This window comes from Oncorhynchus masou, chromosome 5 (genome assembly GCF_036934945.1).
Source record: "Oncorhynchus masou masou isolate Uvic2021 chromosome 5, UVic_Omas_1.1, whole genome shotgun sequence".
In the NCBI taxonomy this organism is placed as follows: domain Eukaryota; kingdom Metazoa; phylum Chordata; class Actinopteri; order Salmoniformes; family Salmonidae; genus Oncorhynchus; species Oncorhynchus masou.
In genome coordinates, this window is record NC_088216.1 from 45593916 (window position 1) to 45612932 (window position 19017).

At 43.3% G+C, this 19017-nt stretch overlaps 1 protein-coding gene across 1 annotated transcript in view; it reads left to right on the plus strand.

Annotated features, from left to right (window-relative positions):
• The window catches only part of bsnb (bassoon (presynaptic cytomatrix protein) b), a 115194-nt gene extending 110346 nt beyond the window's left edge, over positions 1 to 4848 (plus strand). The window contains exon 13 of the mRNA XM_064965702.1: positions 3051 to 4848. The gene's annotated coding sequence lies outside the window, so the exon portion shown is untranslated. The remainder of the gene's footprint in view (positions 1 to 3050) is intronic.
• Positions 4849 to 19017: the final 14169 nt, after the last annotated feature.

Genomic DNA, 19017 nt, shown 5'->3' on the forward strand with positions numbered 1-19017 from the left:
CTCTCTCTCTCTGTCTGTCCCTGTTTCTTTCTCTCATTCTCTCTGTCCCTGTTTCTTTCTCTCGTTCTCTCTCTCTGTCCCTGTTTGCTTCTCTCATTCTCTCTCTCTGTCCCTGTTTTTTTCTCTCGTTCTCTCTCTGTCTGTCCCTGTTTCTTTCTCTCGTTCTCTCTCTGTCCCTGTTTCTTTCTCTCATTCTCTCTCCCTGTCCCTGTTTGTTTCTCTCATTCCCTCTCTCTGTCCCTGTTTGTTTCTCTCATTCTCTCTCTCTGTCCCTGTTTTTTTCTCTCGTTCTCTCTGTCCCTGTTTCTTTCTCTCGTTCTCTCTCTGTCTGTCCCTGTTTCTTTCTCTCGTTCTCTCTCTCTGTCCCTGTTTCTTTCTCTCATTCTCTGTCCCTGTTTGTTTCTCTCATTCCCTCTCTCTGTCCCTGTTTCTTTCACTCGTTCTCTCTCTGTCCCTGTTTCTTTCTCTCGTTCTCTCTCTCTCTGACCCTGTTTCTTTCTCTCGTTCTCTCTCTCTCTCTGTCCCTGTTTCCTTCTCTCATTCTCTGTCCCTGTTTCTTTCTCTCGTTCTCTCTCTCTGTCCCTGTTTCTTTCTCTTATTCTCTCTCTCTCTGTCTGTCCCTGTTTCTTTCTCTCGCTCTCTCTCTCTGTCTGACCCTGTTTCTTTCTCTTGCTCTCTCTCTCTGTCCCTGTTTCTTTCTCTTGTTCTCTCTCTCTGTCCCTGTTTCTTTCTCTCGCTCTCTCTCTCTCTGTCCCTGTTTCTTTCTCTCGTTCTCTCTCTGTCTGTCCCTGTTTCTTTCTCTCGTTCTCTCTCTCTGTCCCTGTTTCTTTCTCTCGTTCTCTCTCTGTCCCTGTTTGTTTCTCTCATTCCCTCTCTCTGTCCCTGTTTCTTTCTCTCATTCTCTCTCTCTCTGTCTGTCCCTGTTTCTTTCTCTCATTCTCTCTCTGTCCATGTTTCTTTCTCTCATTCTCTCTCTGTCCCTGTTTCTTTCTCTCGTTCTCTCTCTGTCCCTGTTTCTTTCTCTCGTTCTCTCTCTGTCCCTGTTTCTTTCTCTCGTTCTCTCTCTCTGTCCCTGTTTCTTTCTCTCGCTCTCTCTCTCTGTCTGTCCCTGTTTCTTTCTCTCGTTCTCTCTCTCTGTCTGTCCCTGTTTCTTTCTCTCACTCTCTCTCCCTGTCCCTGTTTCTTTCTCTCACTCTCTCTCTCTGTCCCTGTTTGTTTCTCTCGTTCTCTCTGTCTCTGTGTCCCTGTTTCTTTCTCTTGTTCTCTCTCTCTCTCTGTCCCTGTTTGTTTCTCTCGTTCTCTCTCTCTCTCTCTCTCTCTGTCCCTGTTTGTTTCTCTCGTTCTCTCTCTCTCTCTGTCCCTGTTTCTTTCTCTCATTCTCTCTCTCTCTGTCCCTGTTTCTTTCTCTCATTCTCTCTCTCTGTCCCTGTTTCTTTCTCTCATTCTCTCTCTGTTCCTGTTTCTTTCTCTCATTCTCTCTGTCCGTTTCTTTCTCTCGTTCTCTCATTCTCTCTCTCTGTCCCTGTTTCTTTCTCTCATTCTCTCTCTGTTCCTGTTTCTTTCTCTCATTCTCTCTGTCACTGTTTCTTTCTCTCGTTCTCTCTCTCTGTCCCTGTTTCTTTCACTCGTTCTCTCTCTGTCCATGTTTCTTTCTCTCGTTCTCTCTCTGTTCCTTTTTCTTTCTCTCGTTCTCTCTCCGTCCCTGTTTCTTTCTCTCGTTCTCTCTCTCTCTGTCCCTGTTTCTTTCTCTCGTTCTCTCTCTGTTCCTGTTTCTTTCTCTCGTTCTCTCTCTCTCCATCTCTTCCTGTTTCTTTCTCTCGTTCTCTCTCTCTCCATCTGTTCCTGTTTCTTTCTCTCATTCTCTCTCTCTCTCTGTCTCTGTTTCTTTCTCTTGTTCTCTCTCTCTCTCTCTCTCATTCTCTCTCTCTCCCTCTCTCTCTCTCTCTCTCTCTCTCTCACTCTCTCTCTCACTCTCTCTCTCTCATTGTGTCTGTTTTCTCTCTCTCAATTCAATTTACATGTTCAATTCAAAGGGCTTAATTGGCATGGGAAACATACTGTATGTTTACATCTCTCTCTCGCTCTCTCTCTTTCTCACTCTAAAGGACACTGAGCTGAACCATGTGTGAGGAATGAGAATGGAATTGTGTGTATACCTGGGCCCTTTTGTCTGCCTGTAGGGGAGGCGTGTGCGCACACACATAGTTATCCCTCTAGCGGTACAGTATTACGGTCCTACAGCTCTTCTCTGCCCCCTTGAGGTGAAAGCAAGTCCTGAAATCGTTCAAATCAAATCACAGTCTATTTGTCGCATGCACAGATCAGCAGATGTTGAAGCAGGTGTCGCAAAACCCTTACGTTTCTAGCTCCATCAATGCAGTGTCTAACAGTGCAATGCTGATACACAAATACACAAAAAAAACAGAAATGAAGAAATATCAGAATGAGCAATGTCAGAGTCCTGAATATAAATATGTGGTGGTGTATAGGCAGTCTGGACAATGTGTAAGTAGGAAAAGGTACTGGCTGTCCAGCAGTAGTTATATAGGATGAGCTACAGTATGTCTAGAATACAGTACGTACATATGAAATGACGAATCAATTAGTTAGCTTCATTTCTCAGAGATCAAATAAAATGTCAGCAAAATGATGTCGCAGGAGCTCTATGGGACAGTAATGAACACATGTAATGAACACTCTGTGCACTGCCCATTGTTCTGCCCTGTGTTTTTCCTGTGTTTGTCATATGATTCAAATGACTGTGACATATTGGATCCTAATGCAACACATACCGTATAGATTTGCTGCATATTGTTCTCGTAGCGTTGCAACATTTTGGTACATTTGCCAGAAATCCCTGGTTTTCCAGAAATCCCATTTGGAAGATTCCTGGAATCGGGAGGACATAAACTGAAAATCTGGGAATCTTCCAACCGGGAAGATGGAAAATCTGGGAGTTTTGGGAAAGTTACCAGAATTTTGGAACCTTTAGTTCCCAGTAGAAATGATCTCCAGGTGAGGGACACTGATCTTTGCCCTTGTGTTTTCAGATACACCAACAGAATGCCAGGGAGAGCCTGCCTCACAGGTCCCGTAAGAGAGTGAATAAGACAGATCGAATCCTCACCTCCCTGTCGGTTGTCTGCTTACTGAGAGATATAACTCCGGATCCAGGTACAGGACAGGGAGCTGTCACACACCTTAGGCTTGGCTTCAGCATCTCTCAGCTCAGGGGGACAGCAACGGAGGATGCTGATTTTTCATCTGAATGTCTTGTATCACTCGCTGAGGTTCTCCTGTTGGAAAACCAGGCCAGATGGGAGCGATTGTAGTTGAGGGAAGCTTCATAGTGCCCTCTACAGGGCATTGAGGGGAAGTCACTCTGTCTGAGGAGTCCACATCTGACCACAATCTACTCGGGACAAGTCCCAAATGACACCCTATTCCCTATTTTGTGCACTACTTTCAACCAGGGTCCTTTGGGCTCTGGTCAAAAGTAGTGTATTATATAGGAAATAGGGGACCATTTGGGATGCAGAGTCTGACTGAGGAGTCCACATCTGACCAGAATCCTTCACGACCCCACGCTTTTGTGCCCAAAGGGCCTTTTTTTTTACAGCATCACCGTTATAATGCAATGGAGGAGGTAGACAGAGGTACACAGCTCATAGGTTTTACTAGTACCAAAGAGACTTCTTCGCTAACTATGACACTCCAACTACTACTACCGGAGGAGGCAAGATGTTACTACGGCGACAGACAAAACAAACAAAACAATTCCCTGTTATTAAACCCTTGAATGCTTGGTTTCTATGATCTCTACATTCCAGTATAGGGAACGATGAAAAACGGTGTTTTAATATTTCTCCTCCAACTGTTGTGATGATATGATGTCTCCAGAATGCAACATGTACATGTGGACATGGGAATGCACGCATAATAATAATAATCGAATAGAAACCCATATCTTCTCAATACTTTTCCCACCACCATGTCCAGAAGAGGGGCCACCAGACATTACTCGACGAGTAGGATCACGAGAGGTGGAGGAGCTACCCGTGGTGCCCCACCAATGAGAGTGTGTGAGATCTACACAGAAGGGAGAACCAAACGGAGCGCAAGTAAGCGTGGCCACGGCTGTTTTTTTGTTTGTTTGTTAGCCATCACAAAGCCATCAGTTGTCAGTCCCAGAGCACTTTGGGACTTTGTTGTTGTTTCGTTTCTTTTTATGATCTATTTGTTGATTTATTTTCATCTTGTTTAGTTTCTTATCATTTCTGCCTGGTATTTTTTGGGAAAAGAAGAGCCTTATTCGGTCCATATTTTTTACTTGTATACCTCATATGTTTTGAAATGTCCATATCATACCTTTCTTAATTTATTTTTTTGCACAAATGTATACTACTGTATGTATATACATCTAGCTAGAACACTGATAATGTAAATGATTAATTTGTGTATTTATTAATTTATATTTATGTGACTTCTGTATTTTTTTGTTTCATGTTTTTCTTTGGTAAATCTATTTATATTTGAATGGTCTATGGTTTTCTTATTATCTCGTGTTTGAATACTTTGCTGGTTGATTTTTAAAAGCAATAGCATGCAGAAAACGTTATACAGCACAATGGTGTTAATGTTGTTTAAATTCGTGCTTGGGGATATCTGAGACATGTTGAATAACATCAGTAAATGTGTCTGAGAGAGTTGCATAACCACACAGACACACCTAAATCTTGGCATTTACACTAACCCACACACCCACACACACACACACACACACACACACACACACACACACACACACACACACACACACACACACACACACACACACACACACACACACACACACACCCCCGCACGCACGCACGCACGCACGCACGCACGCACGCACACACACACACACACACACACACACACACACACACACACACACACACACACACACACACACACACACACACACACACACACACACACACACACACACACACACACACAGGATTGGTTGGAAGCAATCATCATTTCAAATGTTCTATGCAATGATTCATTTTGAAACTGGAAAAGACTCCAAAAAAGTTTAATATCATGATGACCAATGTTACTCACACGACTCCCAACATCATTGTGAACTGAAAAACGTCAGAAAACGGTTATGAACATGTTTGTACTTGTATGTATGGATCTTAATATTGAACTATTGAATCTAGACTTGTTTTTATTTTTGTGGCATGTTTAATAGTACCCCATCACTCCCCATACGGGGGACTTGTTGCCAAAGGGTTAACTGTATAGACTGTCAGTCATGAATGTCCAACATCTTGTTGCTAGAAGCATGGGTTTGCTTGGCTTCGTCCGGCTGTTTGTATGACCTCATTAAGTCTTGGTGTGTGTGTGGCTTGACCAGGTTTCCACTGTGCCGTGGCGTGTTCGGCTTACAGTGACTGTCCAATCCGTGCTGCTATACAAACCTGTGATGCAGTTGGTCAAGAAATTCTCCATGTAAAATGTAATTGTGCGTATTACGGTCGGTGTATAATCTGAAGGGTGGGTGGGGGGGGGGTTAGTTTCTGGTATCTGATTGGTTGATCAGACCATCCAACAAATAGAACTGTTTCGTATGCCTCACTGCATATCGGAATGGCTTCATGTGGTAATATATAATGTGGGAAACAACATTAAAGTGCTTTGAAGCCACTAAAAGGTACATTTAAAGAACAACAAATCAAGGTATTATTTGTAGTTGGAGGAACAATGGGGAAATCCTTTCCTCCACTTAGTCGTGCATTCATTTCACTGGGAGACTACGTGAAAATGTGACTTAAATTGATGTTAAGATACGCCCTTAAATGAACAGAAGCACGTCTAGAACTCAATCAGTGAACCGCTGAACCTTCCATATCCAAGGCCAACCTAGAGGGAACCTAAAGGGAACCTACAGTACTGTCAGTCAAGTCCGAGAGACTCGACATGCTGCTGACCCCAAGCCTGTCATTTACCAAATCCGGGCACGTTATAATGAAAGCACAAGCCTGACTGGTTACAGTTTGTCACTATACTGTCTGTAAAGACACAGAAATATGACACACCGGTAGGAAATGTGTTGACAATTTCAAGGCGAGGTAAAAACAAATCAAGTATCTCATGTCATTAATATGAATGAGTGTGGGTCGAATGAATCACAGAGGGTCCTTAGTGGTGGTTCGGTATAGACAGATGCAGGCTCACCATCTTCATGGAGACGTTGTGGTCGATAAGAGAAGAGCTGCATGTGACAGAACAGCCATCACAGACTGTAGCCGTCCAGCGAGACACAAGGACAGACAGACAGACAGACATTGTCACTGTAAATACAGATGGATTCTTCTGTACAGCGTTTGAGTTCATAGTAAGGCCGTCTTGTGCATCCCCCACGCTGTACTTGCTGCCAACTTTTTGTGCTTTTGTGCATAATATAATATTTATTATGATTAAATATTATGATTATAATGATGAAATGAGCGGTGTATGTGACTGTTGGCAAAAGGGGAACAACTTGTATTCAGAAAACATATCTGGTCTCTGTAGAGTTTCTATACATATTGTGTTTGTAAAACAAGGAGAAATACCTCCATGGCAAAAGTTTATCCAGGCGTTCTATTGTCATTCTATCAGGAGGTTTCAAAGGTGATGGGACATGATCCGCTAATAAAAAAAAAGAGATTGAAATAAGAGGAAAAAGGAAAGAGAAAATGCAACAAAAAATCCAGAAAAAGTCTTAACTCAAGTCATTCACTGTTGTAAGTGCAATGGGCGAAACATCAGTCGTGTATCCATTGTGAAATCTTGTGTTCTATTCAGTGTATTCCTGTAAACAGATAGAGTAACATTTTGGTGCATCATGTCATGTAATGTGATTAATGAAAATAATGACCCTGCAATTTGTTTCCAATCAGGAAAAAGAATAAAGAGAAAATGAAAAATGTCTCGTAGTTATTTGTTTGTCATTCACTTTACTATTTTTCCTTGTTCTTTCACTGACTGACTGGCTGAATGACTGACTGAAATGGTTGCCAACAGCAACCACTGTTCACCACATTGTATTCAAGGAAATAATTTATGCCTGTCTCCCTAGAAATGACAGAAAAATACAAAGCTCTGCTGAGCCCCTTGGAGCATTGAATAATAATAGCCATCAGAACAGCCTCTATTTGTCAGCGCATGGACTTTACGAGGTGTCAAAATCGTTCCACAGATGCTGGCCCATGTTAACTCCAATGCTTCCAACAGTTGTGTCAAGTTGCTGGATGTCATTTGGGTGGTAGACAATTCCTGATGCCAGTGGCGGTCAGTGTCGTTACATGAGCGTTGCCTTATTTCTATTACAGCATATTGGATGAATGTCATTCATATTGCATTCACCCAGTTCAATGTAACATCGATAGGTTTAGGCTACTACATGATACTCAAATTGTAAGGAATGACGCTGGAGAATAGACGCAGGTACGGGGAGTTGACATTTAATTGGGAATGGACATGGAACAGCGTCTGAACTGGGAAACACAAAGCCAGACGACAAACAATGCAGCAACGGGGAACAGCGCTGGGGGAACTGACAAATATAGGGGAGGTAATAAACAGGAGATTGAGTGAGTCCAGGTGAATTCAATATGACTGATGCGCGTGACGAGGAAAGGCGGGTGTGCGTAAATGATGGTGGCAGGAGTACGTGATGCAGGGCAGCCTGGCGCGGCGCCAGGCTGGAAGAGCCGAAGCAGGCGTGACACAAATGTTCCCTATACCCATCATGAGGTTGCTACAACCTAGCCTTTGAATGAACGTTTATAACGAAGGGGCACACAGGTCTAGAGACAAATTTGAGATGACAGACAGTGACATTCAATACTTGCACACTCTTGCCTGCATCTAGCTGATACTGTATAGGATGTAATCATTAGTCCAACAGTTGCAAATTAGTTTCTATTGGACAAATTCAAGTATGTTTATCCCTGTTAGCTTCCGTTTAAGAAACGTTTTTCAACAGAATCGGCGGAATGAATCAAATCAAAGTTTATTTGTCACGTGCGCCGAATACCACAGGTGACCTTAAAGTGAAATGCTTACTTACAGGCTCTAACAAATGGTGCGGAAAAAGAGGTATGTGTGTGTATAGGTAAGTAAAGAAATAAAACAACAGTAAAAATACATTTCAAAAAAGAGTAGCAAGGCTATATACAGACACTTGTTAGTCAGGCTTATTGAGGTAGTATGTACATGTGGGTATCGTTAAAGTGACTATGCATATATGATGAACAGAGAGTAGCAGAAGTGTAAAAAGAGGGGTTGGCGTGTGGTGGGGCACAATGCAGATAGCCCAGTTAGCCAATGTGCGGGAGCACTGGTTGGTTGGGCCAATATAGGTAGTATAAACATAAATGTATAGTTAAAGTGACTATGCATATAAGAAAAACAGAGAGTAGCAGCAGCGTAAAAGAGGGGTTGGGGGGGGACAATGCAAATAGTCCGGGTAACCATTTGGTTACCTGTTCAGGAGTCTTATGGCTTGGGGGTAAAAACTGTTGAGAAGCCTTTTTGTCCTAGACTTGGCACTCCGGTACCGCTTGCCATGCGGTAGTAGAGAGAACAGTCTATAACTGGGGTGGCTGGGGTCTTTGACAATTTGTAGGTCCTGGAATGCAGGCAGCTTTGCCCCAGTGATGTACCGGGCCATACGCACTACCCTCTGAAGTGCCTTGCGGTCAGAGGCCAAGCAATTGCCGTACCAGGCAGTCATGCAACCAGTCAGAATGCCCTCGATGTTGCAGCTGTAGAACCTTTTGAGGATCTCAGGACCCATCTTTTTAGTTTCCTGAGGGGGAATCGGCTTTGTCATGCCCTCTTCACGACTGTCTTGGTGTGTTTGGACCAATCTAGTTTGTTGTTGATGTGGACACCAAGGAATTTGAAGCTCTCAACCTGCTCCCCTACAGCCCGTCGATGAGAATGGGGATGTGCTCGGTGCTCCTTTTCCTGTAGTCCACAATCATCTCCTTAGTCTTGGTTACGTTGAGGGATAGGTTGTTATTCTGGCACCACCAGGCCAGGTCTCTGACCTCCTCCCTTATAGGCTGTCTCGTCGTTGTCGGTGATCAGGCCTACCACTGTTGTGTCGTCTGCGAACTTAATGATGGTGTTGGAGTCATGCCTGGCCATGCAGTCGTGGGTGAACAGGGAGTACAGGAGGGGACTGAGCACGCACCCCTGGGGAGCTTCAGTGTTGAGGATCAGCGTGGCAGATGTGTTCCTACCTACCCTCACCACCTGGGGGCGGCTTATCAGGAAGTCCAGGATCCAGTTGCAGAGGGAGTTGTTTAGTCCCAGGATCCTTAGCTTGGTGATGAGATTTGAGGACACTATGGTGTTGAACGCTGAGCTGTAGTCAATCAACAGCATTCTCACATAGGTGTTCCTTTTGTCCAGGTGGGAAAGGGCAGTGTGGAGTGCAATAGAGATTGCATCATCTGTGGATCTGTTTGGGCGGTATGCAAATTGGAGTGGGTCTAGGGTTTCTGGGATGATGGTGTTGATGTGAGCCATTACCAGCCTTTCAAAGCACTTCATGGCTATGGACGTGAGTGCTACGGGTCTGTAGTCATTTAGGCAGGTTGCCTTTGTGTTCTTGGGCACAGGGACTATGGTGGTCTGCTTGAAGCATGTTGGAATTGCAGACTCAATCAGGGACATGTTGAAAATGTCAGTGAAGTCACCTGCCAGTTGGTCAGCACATGTCCTGGTAATCCGTCTGGCCCCGCAGCCTTGTGTATGTTGACCTGTTTAAAGGTCTTACTCACGTCGGCTACGGAGAGCATGATCACGTCGTCCGGAAGCATCATGAAGCTGAGGCATTCATGATGCTCTCATGAATGCCTCAGTGTTGCTTGCCTCAAAGCGAGCATAGAAGTGATTTAGCTCGTCTGGTAGGCTTTTGTCACTGGGCAGCTCGCAGCTGTGCTTCCCTTTGTAGTCTGTAATAGTTTGCAAGCCCTGCCCCATAAGACGGGCATCGGAGCTGGTGTAGTATGATTCAATCTTAGCCCTGTATTGATGCTTTGCCTGTTTGATGGTTCGTCGCAGGGCATAGTGGGATTTCTTGTAAGCTTCCGGGTTAGAGTCCCAGTTCTACCCTTTAGCTCAGTGCAACTGTTGCCTGTAATCCATGGCTTCTGGTTGGGGTATGTACGTACAGTCACTGTGGGGACGACATCCTCAATGCACTTATTGATAAAGCCAGTAACTGATGTGGTGTATTCCTCAATGTCATCGGAAGAATCCCGGAACATGTTCCAGTCTGTGATAGCAAAGCAGTCCTGTAGTGTCGCATCTGCTTCATCTGACCATTTTTTTATAGACCGAGTCACTGGTGCTTCCTGCTTTAATTTTTGCTTGTAAGCAGGAATCAGGAGGATAGAGTTGTGGTTGGATTTACCAAATGGAGGGCGAGGGAGAGCTTTGTACGTGTCTCTGTGTGTGGAGTACAGGTGATCTAGAATTGTTTTCCCTCTGGCTGCACATTTAACATGTTTATAGAGATTTGGTAGAACTGATTTAAGTTTCCCTGCATTAAAGTCTCCGGCCACTTGGAGCACCTCCTCTGGGTGACTGGTTTCCTGTTTGCTTATTTCCTTATACAGCTGACTAAGTGGGGTCTTAGTGCCAGCATCTGCCTGTGGTGGTAAATAAACAGCCATGAAAAGTATAGCTCAGAACTCTCTAGGCAAGTAGTGTGGCCTGCAGTTTATCACAATATACTCTACTTCAGGCGAGCAAAATCTAGAGGCTTCCTTAGATTTCGTGCACCAGCTGTTGTTTACAAATATGCACAGACCCCCCCGTCTTACCGGAGTGTGCTGTTCTATCCTGCTGGTGCAGCATGTATCCCTGTAGCTGAATATCATGTTATCATTCAGCCACGATTCCATGAAGCATAGGATAATACAGTTTTTGATGTCCCGTTGGTAGGATATTCATGATCTTACCTCGTCTAGTTTATTGTCCAATGATTGCACATTTGCGAGTAATAGTGACGGTTGTCACGTCCTGACCGTAGAGAGCCTTTTAATGTCTCTGTTTGGTTTGATCAGGGTGTGATTTGGGGTGGGTATTCTATGTTTTGTTTTCTATGATTTTGTGTTTCTATGTTTTGGCCGGGTATGGTTCTCAATCAGGGACAGCTGTCTATCATTGTCTCTGATTGGGAACCATACTTAGGTAGCCCTTTTCCCTCCTTTCTGTGTGGGAAGCTGTCTGTTTGTTGGCACTTTGCCTTAAGCATCACGGTTGGTTTTTGGATTGTTTATTGTTTTTGTCGGCGTCATCCTAAATAAAAAGCGAATATGTACGCTCACCACACTGCACCTTGGTCCTGTCCTTTCAACAGCCGTGACAATGGTAATAGCAGCTTTCCTAGTTGTCTTCTGCGGGTCCGGATGAGGCATCCGGCTCTTCGTCCTCTGTGTCGCTTCCTTTTGCAAATAATTGGGATGTTTGCCCTGTGGGGTGTTTGGAGAATATCGTGTGAGTCCTGCTTGCTGCTGTTGTTGTTGTTGAAGAAATCTTTGTCTATTCCGAGGTGAGTGATCGCTGTCCTGATATCCAGAAGCTCTTTTCTTCCGTAAGATACGGTTGCAGAAACATTATGTACAAAATAATTTACAAATATTGCAAAAAAAAAACACATAATAGCACAATTGGTTAGGAGACCGTAAAACGGCGGCCATCTCCTCTGGCGCCATTTTGCTCAATACACCCCTGATCATGCAGAAACACACAGCCACGTTGTATTCCTTCTCGCATCCATGTTCTCGCCTCTTTTCACCTCTTCCCTTCGCTTGTGGACTTCAATGCACAACACATCAACTGTCCAAGCCAAACTGCTGCACACAACCTACATCTTTGTCACCATAGCAAAAGTATCGTCACAGTCAGCATAGCTAATAGAACTAACGTGGTTGTAAAACCAATCATCCAATCAACCAATACAATCATGCATCAACAGGAACTTCAGGAAACAGCAGAGGGAGCACCCCCCAATCCACATTGACGGGACAGTAGTGGTGAGGGTAGTAAGTTTTAAGATCCTCGGCGTACACATCACGGACAAACTGAATTGGTCCGCCCACACAGACAGCGTTGTGAAGAAGGCGCAGCAGCACCTCTTCAACCTCAGAAGGCTGATGAAATTCGGCTTGTCACCAAAAATACTCACAAACTTCTACAGATGCACCATCGAGAGCATCCTGTCGGGCTGTATCACAGCCTGGTAAGGCAACTTCTCCACCCTAAAACTGTAAGGCTCTCCAGAGGGTGGTGAGGTCTGCACAACGCATCACCGGGGGCAAACTACCTGCCCTCCAGGACACCTACACCACCCGATGTCACAGGAAGGCCATAAAGATCATCAAGGACAACAACCAACCGAGCCAGTTCACTCCGCTATCATCCAGATTGCGAGGTCAGTACAGGTGCATCAAAGCAGGGACCGAGAGACTGAAAAACAACTTCTATCTCAAGGCCATCAGGCTGTTAAACAGCCACCACCAACACTGAGTGGCTGCTGCCAACATACTGATTCAACTCCAGCTCAATTTAATAATGGAAATTGATGTAAACATTTTTTTATCACTAGCCACTTAACAATGCCACTTAATATAATGTTTACATACCCTACATTACTCATGTCAGTATTTAGTCAGCCACCAATTGTGCAAGTTCTCCCACTTAAAAATATGAGAGAGGCCTGTAATTTTCATCATAGGTAGGTACACTTCAACTATGACAGACAAAATAAGAAAAAAAATCCAGAAAATCACATTGTAGGATTTTTAATGAATTTATTTGCAAATTATGGTGGAAAATAAGTATTTGGTCAATAACAAACATTTATCTCAATACTTTGTTATATACCCTTTGTTGGCAATGACAGAGGTCAAACGTTTTCTGTAAGTCTTCACAAGGTTTTCACACACTGTTGCTGGCATTTTGGCCCATTCCTCCATGCAGATCTCCTCTAGAGCAGTGATGTTTTGGGGCTGTTGCTGGACAACACGGACTTTCAACTCCCTCCAAAGATTTTCTATTGGGTTGAGATCTGGAGACTGGCTAGGCCACTCCATGACCTTGAAATGCTTCTTACGAAGCCACTCCTTCATTGCCCGGGCGGTGTGTTTGGGATCATTGTCATGCTGAAAGACCCAGCCATGTTTCATCTTCAATGCCCTTGCTGATGGAAGGAGGTTTTCACTCAAAATCTCACAATACATGGCCCCATTCATTCTTTCCTTTACACGGATCAGTCGTCCTGGTCCCTTTGCAGAAAAACATCCCCAAAGCATGATGTTTCCACCCCCATGCTTCACAGTAGGTATGGTGTTCTTTGGATGCAACTCAGCATTCTTTGTCCTCCAAACACGACGAGTTGAGTTTTTACCAAAAAGCTATATTTTCTTTTCATCTGACCATATGACATTCTCCCAATCTTCTTCTGGATCATCCAAATGCTCTCTTGCAAACTTCAGACGGGCCTAGACATGTACTGGCTTAAGCAGGGGGACACGTCTGGCACTGCAGGATTTGAGTCCCTGGCGGCGTAGTGTGTTACTGATGGTAGGCTTTGTTACTTTGGTCCCAGCTCTCTGCAGGTCATTCACTAGGTCCCCCCGTGTGGTTGTGGGATTTTTACTCACCGTTCTCGTGATCATTTTGACCCCACGGGGTGAGATCTTGTGTGTGGAGCCCCAGATCGAGGGAGATTATCAGTGGTCTTGTATGTTTTCCATTTCCTAATAATTGCTCCCACAGTTGATTTCTTCAAACCAAGCTGCTTACCTATTGCAGATTCAGTCTTCCCAGCCTGGTGCAGGTCTACAATTTTGTTTCTGGTGTTCTTTGACAGCTCTTTGGTCTTGGCCATAGTGGAGTTTGGAGTGTGACTGTTTGAGGTTGTGGACAGGTGTTTTTTATACTGAGAACAAGTTCAAACAGGTGCCACTAATGCAGGTATCAAGTGGAGGACAGAGGAGTCTCTTAAAGAATAAGTTACAGGTCTGTGAGAGCCAGAAATCTTGCTTGTTTGTAGGTGACCAAATACTTATTTTTCCACCATAATTTGCAAATAAATTCATAAAAAAATCCTACAATGTGATTTTCAGGATTTTTTCCCTCATTTTGTCTGTCATAGTTGAAGTGTACCTATGATGAACATTACAGGCCTCCCTCATCTTTTTAAGTGGGAGAACTTGCACAATTGGTGGCTGACTAAATACTTTTTTGCCCCACTGTATATACTGTATACTCTAGAAGCACAAGCATTTCGCTACACTCGCATTAACATCTGTTAACCATGTGTATGTGACAAATAAAATTTTATTTGATTTTAACATTACAGTGTACAGTCAGTAAGCAGTTACACTGGCGAGTCCCACTGGCAATAAATTAGTAAAACCAAAAGCTTACCTTGGAAGTGTTCCAGTGCTGTGTTGGAAAGTCATAGCCAGCTAGCTAACATGGCATCTCTGTGTTTGAGCAGGGTGTTTCAGTAGGCTAAACTAGCTAGCTGCATTTGCTAGCTAAGCATGTGAAACTGAAAGTGAAAGAAATCTTGCATTTTCATTGAAATCAATCCCAGAAAGGTACTTAATTGTTACCTATAACTGATTTGATATTGAATAAAACATGGCTGTATTGGGTCTTTAATTAGAAAAAAAAATCCCATCTCAGGAGGTTAAATCAAACAATTACAATAGAAGTGCCTATTAAAGTGCCAAATAAAGTAACAAGGATGACGATTTCATCTTAAATCAGGCATAAATCCCCTTATGACAGGGTGCATGGAAACGTTTTATGTGCAACAGGGAGGTACATTTTTTTTATTGATAATTGTCGAGTCTGTCTATTTATGTGGAACAGGGTTGATGTGTTATGCTCAAACCACTTTTCCATCACAAAACTGCAGAAAATGTCCAGAGAGACTAGAACCAGCTCATCTGCTTTTCCAATATGTTTTGACTATTAGATGACAGTTCAGTTCACATAACGGGGTAGACCTTAAAATGAGGGACAGGTCTTTTTTCTCTCCACTAATCACATTGAAGAAATAATCATCTTCAGAAATGACTTTGTCAATGCAACAAAATAACTAGGCCTAGATTCAGTCCGATCAATTATTAACCAGCGATAGCCGACACCCGCATTGGGTGATGTTTTGGTGGTGTCGTAAGTTTAACTGTGTTGGAGCTGTCAATTCGGTGAGCTGTCAAATCGGTGAGCAGCTGCTCTCGATCATTGTCATGAAGCCACACCCATCCCACTTGCGTTTCAAGTTTAGAATGAGATAGTGTAAGCTGTAAGAAATAGTTACGCTCAAACTAAATAATTAGGATTTCTATCAACCTAATTGAGGTGTAGATTACATCTCACATTTGAACTTCTAAACAAGGCTGCATGGGATTTCTTCTAATGCAACTCTGTGCAGCCAATGGCAATGCCCAGTTTAGGTATAATGCCAGGAGCCGCTTGTGAATTTGACAGCTCTAATGCAATTCCACCTACGACTCCCCCTCAACAACTGCCATGCGAATTTCGGGCTAAAGCAGATGTTTTTATAATAGAGCGGAGCACCTAGGGCTTTAACATGATGGTGAAACTTAAAATTCAATATTGGTGCAAAGAAAGACAATATGACAATATTAGGGAGGCTGTGTTGAATTATCACCGTATGGGCAGGCCAGTCCAGCCAGCCAGTGGAAATATCTCTGTTGATGAGAAAAAATGACAATATTATCAACACTGGCTTCTGGACTGTAGCATCACACACACGCGCATGCACGCTGTGGATGGAGAGGAATGGAGGTGTGAGTCATGCTCCAGTCCATGTCCCTATGTCCCTCCATGTCATGTCCCTCTTATCTACCTGTTTTCTGTATTGTTCTCTCTATGATATTAGTACTCCTCTACAGTAGTATCCCAACAGGCCCCTTTGTTGATTCTATTACCATTACTGTATGTCCAACCAGACTCTCAACATCCGTACTAGCTATTTGGAATGCTAGTAGCATGCTAGGGTTGACATCGGCACAGATATATCAAGGCACTGCACTCATCAAGTACAGCTCGGGTTTGTTTCTACTCCACTGGCGCTGTCTAGGTTACTATCAACATGTCTGCATTATTCCATCTCTCTTGACAATACAATTTTAAGATGCAAACTGGTTGAAATGACATCCTTAGAACCTGGTAAGAAACAGCAAATGATGTCATTTCAACTTTAAGAACAGAAATGCAGGTTCAGCATCACATCCAGTTGTATTTCTTCAGATTAGCTTTAGCTGATATCTGTTAGCTAACAATTGAACTAAACGCCCGCGAGTGTTGATTCTCAGGGTACTAAAATTCCATGCATCCAGGGAAAGGCATCACATCAGAACCACCTATAATGTGGAGTCCAGCCCCTCTGTGAATCAGTCTATTGATGATGACCTACGTCCACAAGGTAAGTGCCACGGCAACCATCAGTCTCTGTTCTGGACATCAATGACATATTGTGAGAGGAGTCTACAGGCCTACTTCCACTCCTTTGTCTCAACTGTTGTCTCTTCGCTTCTCTTCTGTCTTTCCTACACTCATTTGTGCATGTCCTCTCCCCTCTGCTTTGATTCTTCGCCCCTCCTTTACCATTCTCCACAGCCACAACACTACTTTTCATTTCCCCTTTCCTCTCTTCTCCTCTACTGTACTTGTGAAAGGCTGTGCAGTTATCTTCCATAAGGTGAACCAACAGGATCCTTTCTTCACTTCCTGTGTATCTGTAACCATAGTCCGAGCCACAGACTGAGACTGCCCCCACCTGGTCAGATACAAGATTACAGGTGGAGCCGGAAAATTGATGTGCTGTAAAAATGTAATAAAATGAAAGAAAAAAAATGTGTACCAGATTAATAACACTCTGGATTATGACTACTGACTGCAGAGACCATCTCTACACAGACTTTGCTGTGTCGGATATGTGTGGTTATAATTACACATGTATTACAGCAAAACTAGTCTTGAATAGAATTTTGAGGGACCTCAAATTTGATATCCAAACAGTATTCAAATAAAGGCAACACTGTTGTCTTTATATAATACTGTAATACTACAATAGTATTACAGTATTATATAATCAAGCCAAAAGCGGTTAACTGTAAAATATTTAAATGTGCCTCTGCTCCATAGCGACAGTCCCAGTGTTTGTGATGGTGACTCAGGTGAATGAACATGATCCCTGCTTCACTTCCTGTGTATCTGTGGGTGAAAATGTGAATGCTCCTCTGGGTCCCATGGTAACTATAATCTGATCCACAGACAGAGACTGTCAGGTAAAAGATTACAGGCAATGCTGGAAACAACCCACTCAAGTTCTATATTGTCCCTGATTCAGGTCTAGTGCAGTATGGCAAATAATTTAAGAATATACACTACCGTTCAAAAGTTTGGGGTCACTTAGAAATGTCCTTGTTGTTGAAAGAAACTGACATTTTTTTGACCATTAAAATAACATCAAATTGATTAGAAGTTCTTTGTTTCTGGCCATTTTGAGCCTGTAATCGAACGCACAAATGCTGATGCTCTAGATACTCAAATAGTCTATAGAAGGCCAGTTTTATTGCTTCTTTAATCAGACAAGGTTTTCAGCTGTGCTAACACAATTGCAAGTGTTTTCAAATGATCAATTGGCCTTTTAAAATGATAAACGTGGATTAGCTAACACAATGTGCCATTGGAACACAGGAGTGATGGTTGCTGATAATGGGCCTCTGTACACCTATGTACAGTCGTGGTCAAAAGTTTTGAGAATGACACAAATATTCATTTTCACAATGGCAACCATCATTACACACACCTGCTCCTCATCGTCATGCACACATGATCTTCCTCATTACCTTGATTACTTCCCCTTTTCTGCTTACGGTTGAAGTTGTGGATCTCAACCAAGACCATAACCTACTGAACCAGAGGAAAGCCAGCTGAGGACAACCTAAGTTGACAAACAGGTGACTCCTGTTTGTCAACGTCCTGGTTTAAATAGACTCAACATCTGTCAGGGTTGAGGTTCATGGGGTCAGTAAAATGAATATTCATGCAGCCCTTATTCAAATGAAAGAGGAAGAAACATGACCCTTTAGATATTATGTACAAACAGTGAGGCCTCCGTTAAGTTTTTATACTATACTGAAGAAAAATAGAAAGGCAGCATGCAACAATTTCAAAGGTTTTACTGAGTTACAGTTCATATAAGGAAATCAGTCAATTTAAATATAAATTAGGCACTAATCTATGGATTTCACATGACTGGGAATACATATATGTATCTGTTCGTAACAGATACCATAAGAAAAGGTAGGAGCCTGGATCTGAAAATCCGTCAGTATCTGGTGTGACAACAATTTGCCTCATGCAAAGCGACACATCTCCTTCGCATAGAGTTGATCAGGCTGTTGATTCTGGGATGTTGTCCCACTCCTCTTCAATGGCTGTGTGAAGTTGCTGGATATTGGCGGGAACTGGAACAAGCTGTCGTACACATCAATCCAGAAGATCCCAAACATGCTCAATGGGTGACATGTCTGGTGAATATGCAGGCCATGGAAGAACTGACACATTTTCAGCTTCCAGAAATTGTGCACAGATCCTTGTGACATGGGGCCGTGCATTATCATGCTGAAACATGAGGTGATGGCGGCGGATGAATGGCATGACAACGGGCCTCAGGACTTCGTCACAGTATCTCTGTGCATTCAAATTGCCATTGATAAAATGTCCGTAGCTTATGCCTGCCCATACCATAACCCCACCGCCACCATGGGGCACTCTATTCACAACGTTGACGTCAGCAAACCACATGCCCACACAACGTTGTGAGGCTGGTTGGACGTACTGCCAAATTCTGTAAAACGACGTTGGAGGAGAAATGGTAGAGAAATTAATATGACATTCTCTTGC